This window comes from Gossypium arboreum, chromosome 10 (genome assembly GCF_025698485.1).
Source record: "Gossypium arboreum isolate Shixiya-1 chromosome 10, ASM2569848v2, whole genome shotgun sequence".
Taxonomy (NCBI): Eukaryota; Viridiplantae; Streptophyta; class Magnoliopsida; order Malvales; family Malvaceae; genus Gossypium; species Gossypium arboreum.
Genome location: NC_069079.1, coordinates 24,566,803 through 24,575,277, shown reverse-complemented (window position 1 = coordinate 24,575,277; position 8,475 = coordinate 24,566,803). Strand labels below are relative to the sequence as shown.

The 8,475-nt window shown below is 35.7% G+C and overlaps 1 non-coding gene across 1 annotated transcript; it reads left to right on the top strand.

The window, feature by feature from the left end:
• The first annotated feature begins 7,651 nt into the window (after nt 1–7,651).
• Nucleotides 7,652–7,758, top strand: LOC128283147 (small nucleolar RNA R71). The gene has a single exon (XR_008273487.1). It is a non-coding gene; the product is annotated as a small nucleolar RNA R71 (small nucleolar RNA).
• Nucleotides 7,759–8,475: the final 717 nt, after the last annotated feature.

Genomic DNA, 8,475 nt, shown 5'->3' with positions numbered 1-8,475 from the left:
CATGTAATCGGAATATTGATCGCGTGATTCGTAACAAGTTATAAATATTTATAATGAAGATCAAACCTAGACTAACTATTATCACGAAGAAAAGGCAAGCGCACCTATCGAACAATAGTATAGTAATGGCAAGATCGGGATATCGTACCCAAGGGAACCAAAAGTACTAGTAATAACTATCTTTTAATTATCTAGCCTAAGAATAAAAGGGTTTGTTTTAATTAACTAATTATTTAAACTAAGAACGCACAGAGAAAAGAATTGGGGAATTGCTTTTGGGAAAATCGATTGACTTGAGACAATACCTAAGGAAAAATCCACCTAGACTTTACTTGCTATTCTAGCTCCGAATCGGACGATTTATTCATTCAACTTGTTCCGTAGAGATCCCTAAGTTATGTTATTATCCCTATTCAAGACTAATAACGTCTGATCCCTAGATTGAATAACCGAGACTTTTCACTAATTAACACTCAAGGGTTGCATTAACTCGATCTATGGATCCCCTTATTAGGTTTCACCTTAATCCGGAAAAATCTTGTCACCCTATTTTTAGGCGCGCAATCAACTCTGCTTAGTTATGGCAAATGTACTCTTAGAGAGGGTCTATTCCTCCTCTAAATAAGAGCATGTCTTGAATCAGTATCCTAGGATATCAAAACAATAATTAAGAACACATAATTAAGAACAAGTTAAATATTTATCATACGATTCAGAAAATAATAACAAGATTCGTCTTAGGTTTCATTCCTCTTAGGTATTTAGGGGATATAGTTCATAACTAAATAAGAAAACATCTCAGAAGAATAAAGAATACAAAACATAAAGAAAACACAAAACTCCTGAAGGGGAATTGAGGAGAGATCTTCAGTCTTGATTATGAATCTAGCTTCTGAGATGGATCAATCAGCTTTCTTGGGGTAATTCCTTACCCTTCTTCTCTAATGTCTAATGTCTTAAAGTTTAAATAATCAATGCATAAATCCCTATGTTTTAATTCAAAATATATCAATCAAAATCATAAATCAATTAAAATTTATCCTAAATATGATATGCGAGTTTTTCATGAGAACAAGGTGATTTTTTCTGATAGTGAAATAAATACCCCCATACTTAAGATGTACATTGCCCTCAATGTACAAAGATAGATGTTAGAGAATAAAAATAAGATAGGGAGAGAAGTAAAACTTCCTGTATGATAAATTCCTCGAACTAGAGTTTTGGAGAGTGATCGGTTTGAGAGTTGAGGAGGATACTCCGGCGGTCGTAGAGGTTCATTAGTCCATAAGTCCTGTGCTAAAAGAATATTATATCTAGTGGTAGCTATGGTCGTGGTCAAGCAGGACATGGCAGTCGTGGAGAACCTTCCTTGGTGGAGTTGTAGTTCCTATGTGATGATGAGCTTAGGAGTTCTATATAACTGTGATAAAATCAGGAACTTTTTAGGAGATATTAGGAAGTATAAGGATTCGAAAAGAAATAACTGAAATAAAGAATAAAATTAAAATTCTAAAAGCTAATAAAAATAATAGAAATAGTTTCAATAATAAGTAAAAACAAAAAATAATAAATAAATATTTGTAACCATCTTCATTGTTGGATGGTTCGCGAGGCGGGACTGGCGATGAGATGGGAAGGTGCTGACAATTCTGCTGTAGAGTGGCATCAATGTTGTCAAATTGTTGAAAACACTGAAGCTCGAATCAGGTGAGGTGCTCAGAGATGTTAGCATATGAAGCTGCCACATGAACTGGACGAAAGGGTAGTGGTGGTTGAGAATAGGGATCAACGAGTGAAAAAGGGGAGATTTCGGCTAGGGCTTTTGAACGGAAGAAGAAAATAAACAATGATTTTCTTATATAGGGGAGGGCTACACGGCCTAGGGCCACGCCCGTGTACTTATGAGGGTGAGCCCGTGTGTTTCAAATTTTGGAATTTTAGGTCATGATTGGCTATTCGCCCACGCTCGTGTGTCTTGGGTGTGTGTGGTACACGGCCATATTGCACGGCCGTGCCTAGCGTTGTTCTCTTCTTTCCCGCCCATGTTAAGGTACCACGCCCGTGTATTGTTATCCACGGATTAACGGCACGAGCGTGTCTCACGCCCGTATCGAAGAAACAGAATCGATCCTTGTCCCTGGCACGCCCTGTGACAGCCCTAATTTGACCCTAGTCGAAAAGTGGTTTCGGAACCACAAAATCGAGTCACCAAAATAATTAGATGTTATATTCTGTGCTTACTGTATGTGGAATTTGTATGTGTGAATATTTCGTGCCTTGATTTTATCAATTAGGTGTTAATTTATAAGAAAGGAATCATGTGATAAGACTTGAAAATGTGATAGGTGATTTTTAAAGTGGCCAAATAATGCATGAATTATTGACATAGGGGACTTGCATGTCAAATGGACCACTTTTAATATAGTGGCCGACCATAATAATGGTTGATAGATATTATATGCATTTTATTTTAGCATTATAATAGTTAATGGCTTTATATTATGAAACAAAGAATAATTAAAATAAGAAAAGAGTGATAAAAACAATGTATGTTCATCTTTCTTTTCCCCATTGCCGTAACTAGTGAAAAAAAATAAAAGAAGAAGCCAAGGCATTCGGCCATGGTTATTTCATAAATCAAAGGTATGTTAATGTGACTTTTATGTAATTATTTATGAAATTAAATTGATAAGTGCATTGTATAGTTAACCCATGGTTTAAATTCATGAATTATTGAACATATGTGCATTCGGCAATTTGTTAAATTGTGATAATTTGATTGCTTTTGGAAGGTGTTGTTTAGATGTTAAATTTGCTTATATGATGGCCGAATGAGTGTAATGTTAATGAATGATTAAGTTGAATTCATTGTTGAGAGGTATGAAGTTGAAGTTGCCGTATATATATGCTTTTGGGAAAGGAAATTTGTTTTTATTTAAATTAAGCATGTTCTTATTAAATTGAGCTTTCAATTGATGTAATTAAGTGGAAAATGAATTGATGGAGTTGTGAGTGTATATATTTCCTTAGTTGGGGCAAAGCATGTATTCGGCCATGTGGGTAAAATGTTAGATTTCGAACGTTTGAAGTTTTAAATTATAAATGGTTATTAGATGAGCCCTAAGCTTGTTAATCTTTGTTTGTGAAGTTGTCAATTGATATCTTAATTAGGGAATTGAATATTGTTTATAATTTGAGGTTATTGAAAGTCGAACTAGATGATAAATAACAATCGGCTGTTGTGTTTATGTGATATATATATATATATATATATATATATATATATATATGTTGAATGTAGTCTTGGATAAGTAAATTTTGATGTATTAGATTGGTAACATGGTTATGCCGATTGTGAAAATGTGATAAAGGTGCCAAGAAATAATTTAGTTATTGGTGTTTTAAAGTGAATTGAAATGAAGTTTTGCCGAATGTGTTTATTGGCGTGTGAAAATTTGAATTGTAACGTTAAATCGTTAGTATGTGTTCTATGATTTCTAAATGTGAATTAAGGTAAATAATATGGAGAATGATGAGTTGAGTTGTAAAATTTATGTATATGAATTAGTGGTTAATGAACAATCAGTCAAAGTGGTTAATATGCATTTGTATATGTTATAATGGCCGATTGTAATCAAGAATAAAGATGTAAATGAATGGTTGTTAATGAGTTGTCGTATGTTTCTTATTAAGAAAAATTGTTAATGTTTGAATCTAAATAAATTAGTTAAGTAATTAAACAAACCGATTTATTTTACCTAGCTCAAGAGCAAAAGGAACTTAACTCAGAAAAGGGAAAAGCGAAACAAATGGAATAGTCGATTCATAGTTGTCCGGCGACATTTAAGGTAAGTTTTTAAGTATTTAATTTGATTTCATATACTCATTGATTAAATGAAAATAGCTAAGAGGATGTTGTTTTTATTTAGCTAATAAGCCGAGTGAGAATGAATTAATACTATAAACCAAAGATAGCTAGTATAGCTAAGTTGAATTGGATATGGAATTATAACATGTTAAATGAGATTTATGATCAATATACCATGTTGCATGGGTGATGAAAGAGGTTTCACCATTTGTGATTATTAGAACCTAAGGGTAACCATGTTTGGATGTGATATTATTATTAATGATGTGTGATTGCTGAATGTAATTGAGGTATGGAATTCGAGTATAATACCTTATATCAAACGTGTACTTTATTCGAATGATGAAAGCCTTTGTACAAATGTATATGTGTTTCGGCCATAATTGAAGTTGAAGCATGAGTTGTGAAAGTATGAAAGAACATGTGAATTGATTTTTTATGTAATGTGACATTCGAGCTTTGAGCCTAGCAGGCTATAATGCCAGTAAGATGATATCGGGCTTCGAGCCTAGCAAGCTATAATGCTAGTGAGATGATATCTAGCTTTGGGCCTAGTAGGCTATAATGCCGGTGAGATGATATCGGGCTTCGAGCCTAGCAGGCAAAATGCCGGTGAATGAGTTCAGACTTAAAGTCTAGCAGGCTTCGTGCCGGTGATGAATTTGGGTTTAAAACCTAGCAGGGTTAATGCCGGTGATTTGATAAAAGTCTAAGACTATGATACTTCGTGTTAGAACGACAATTGAATACATTCAATATATTAAGTTGGCCAGGTACGTATCATGTACTTATATATGAGTTTGATTTGAAATGAATCATAAGTGTATAATGTGATGCATATGTGAATAAGTATTATGACTATATCTTTGATCATGATACATTCGGCCAAAGTGTGAAGTTATGTGAAAATATTTGATTTACTTATGTTATATGAATTCAGATTCAAGTGAAGTTAATATGCTAAATATGCGTTAAATGTTTGTATATATTCGGCCAAATGGCAATATACCTAAGAAATGTCACTTGAGAATTTGATTAATCGATTTATAATTGAATTTAATTGTTTGCATTGCTTAAAACTTACTAAGCTTATGGAAGCTTACTCCGTTTGTTATGTTTCTCTATTTTTAGATCGTTGACTCCAACCACTTGCTCGGGGATCGTCAGAACTCGTCATACTATCTATCGTTTTGGTACTATTATGTTTTGGAATTCGTATGGCATGTATAGAATAGACTTAAGTGAATGATATTTTGAGATGTTGTTGTATATAAGCCATATGAATATGGTAACTTTTGAATGTCGGTATAAGTCTGAATTTCGATCTTTGATTTTGTTTGGCTATGCATATAATTGCTAATGAACTTATGTAGATGTGAATGTATAAATGTAGTGTTTTGGATTGGTAACTCTGTATAACCCACTCCGGCGATGGATACGGGTTATAGGGGTGTTACACGCCCGTGGGTTTCCATTCCCACGCCCGTGTACGTATCAAGTTCACCCACGGCCATGACGCACAACCATGGGGATTTATCGCATCCTGTGTTTTGGGGAAACCATTTCCTGCTTCAATACGGCCGTATCGCACAGCTGTGATTCTTCCCCTGTTTCACCACGGCTTTAGGCATGCCCGTGTGCCTGGCCGTGTGTGCTGAAAAACTTTGCAATTCAACGACTAGGTTAATTGATTCGAAGTGTAAGAAGTTAAAAAATAAAGAAATCAAAATATGTTAGTGCTCGGGTTGCCTCCCGAGAAGCGCTTATTTATAGTCTAAGCTCGACTTACCTCTCCGTTGAATGATCATGGTGGTTCAAGGAGTTCATACTCCTCATTCTTGTTGTCAATTTTAAAATAAGGTTTTAAACGGGTGTTGTTTACCTTAAAAGTGCCGAACTTGGGATGACTCACCTCAATCGTACCGAATAGGAAAATACTGAGTACCGTAAGAGGGATTTCCTCATTTGGTGTGGTAGTTACAATGTGAGGATCAACGGTATCTAGTAAGACTGTATCGCTAACCTTAAGTTGATTAGGAGAGGTATTAGGCTTGTTTTTGCGTAGTTTCAGTTTATCATGTGTTCTCGATTTGTGTTCTCGCCATTCGTTTAGCTCCTCTATCCGTAGTCTTCGTTCTTCATGGACGTCTTTGTTCTCTTCATGATAGTAGCGCACTGTCTCTGTTGTCTTGGTTTGAAGAAGTTCCTGCAAGGACGATTGAATATTAGTTTTATCATTGACAGGTTTTATAGCATTAGCTTAAGTCTTAGAGGTTTTGACTGAGTCACGTGCTTGGAGTGTTACTGTGTCGTCACCTGTACGAAGTGTTAGCTTTCCTGTGCCTACATTAATAATGGGTCTGACAGTTGTTAAAAATGGTCGTCCTAAAATTAAAGGCACCTCGTTATCCTTATCCATATCTAAGGTAATGAAGTCTACTGGGTAAATAAATTTATCAATTTTAATGAGAACGTCTTCAATAATACCCTTAGGAAATCTAACTATTTTGTCATCCAATTGTATGCTCATCCTAGTCTGTTTGGGTTTACCGAGACCTAGTCGTTTAAACATTTTATATGACATAACATTTATACTTGCTCCTAGATCAGCTAAAGCATTATTCTCAAATAGACTACCAATTAAACAAGGAATTGTAAAACTCCCTGGATCTTTTAAATTTGTTAGGTAGCTCATTCTTTAGAATAGCTGAGCAGACTGCATTGAGTTCCACATGCGATGTAGCGTCTAATTTCCTTTTATTGCGTAGAAGTTCTTTTAAGAATTTTGCTGAGTTGGGCATCTACGAAAGAACTTCAATAAAGGGTAAGTTAATATGTAATTTCTTTAAGAGTTTGACAAACTTACCGAATTGTTCTTCTGTTCTGTCTTTCGTCATCGCTTTAGGATATGGCACACGAGGTTCATGATTTGTACTTACCTGCTTGGGATCATTATTGTTTACCTTTTCTCGTCCTTTGCTCATCGCGTTGTCTTGCTGTAATTTTGGCTTAGGTGTAATGAATCCTTCCTTATCTTGGGCACTAATTGCATTGAGGTGTTCCCTCGGATTAGGTTCAGTATTACTTGGTAGGCTACCTTGTGGTCGTTCGGAGATTAGTTTGGACAGCTGGCCTATCTGAGTTTCGAGTCCTTGGATCTATGCTTGTTGATTCTTAAGTGTTGTCTCGGTATTTTGGAAATGGGTTTCTGACACCGAGATGAATTTAGCAAGCATCTCTTCAAGGTTTGGTTTTTTCTCCTGTTGGTAAGGTGGCTATTGAAAACCCTGAGGATTTTGTGGCTTCGGATTTCCTTGACCTCCCCAGGAAAAATTAGGGTGGTTCCTCCAACCTGGATTATAAGTATTACTGTATGGGTTATTTTGAGATCTAAAGTTATTATTACCCATATAGTTGACTTGTTCCTCTTCGGTTGTGGGATTGAAGGATTGATATTCTGTATGCACACCTCCTCCGCTTGAGTCACACCTCATTACTGCATGTACCTGTGTAGAACCAAGAAAACTATCAATCTTTTTGTTGAGAGGTTCTACCTGATTTGACAGCATAGTAACTTAGTCGACGTTATAAACGCCGGCTGTTTTTGTTGGCTTAGTCCTCATGACTTGCCACTGATAGTTATTCAGTGACATTTCTTCAATGAATTCATAAGCCTCTTCAGGTGTTTTGTTTTTGATGGTTCCGCCAGAACCTGCGTCAACCATTTGCCGAGTCGAGGGATTTAGACCATTGTGGAATGTTTATACTTGAAGCCAAAGCGGTAACCCATGGTGAGGGCACCTTCTCAGTAAGTCCTTGTATCTCTCCCATGCATCGTAAAGTGTTTCTAAATCCATCTGCACAAAAGAAGAGATATCATTACGTAATTTAGCCGTTTTAGCTGGCAGAAAATATTTTAGTAAAAATTTCTCGGTCATTTGTTCCCAAATAGTGATAGACCTTTGTGGTAACAAGTTCAACCACTGTTTAGCTTTGTTTCTCAGTGAAAAGGGAAATAACCGAAGATGAATGGCATCATCAGAAATGCCATTGATTTTGAATGTATCGCAAAATTCAAGAAAATTAGCCAAGTGCGTGTTGGGATCCTCATCCTACAAACCATCAAACTGAACAAACTTCTGTATCATCTAAATTGTGTTAGGTTTTAGTTCGAAATTATTCGCAGCAATAGCAGGTTTAACTATACTAGACTCAGTTCCTGTTAAAGAAGGTTTAGCATAGTCATACATAGTATGTGGAGCAGGATTTTGATTAGCTGCAATTGCAGGAGGCAGCTGATTGCCTGGATTTTCGGCCATCTCTTCGGTTGGGGTTTGAGTATTGTCTTCTCGCTCGTTCTCCGTGTATCGTAAACTACGCCTTATTTCTCTTTGATTTTTGTGAATTGTACGATCGATTTCTTCGTCAAAAAGTAATGGTCCTGATGGGTTTCTTCTAGTCATAAACTATAAAAACCTACTAAGAGAGAGAAAAAGTAAATTAATAAATAATAAAATAAAATAAAATTGCAAGAAAAATAGATGGATAAAGTAATAAAAATTTAGTGTTCCTAATATTTCAGTTCCCCGGCAACGGCGCCAAAAACT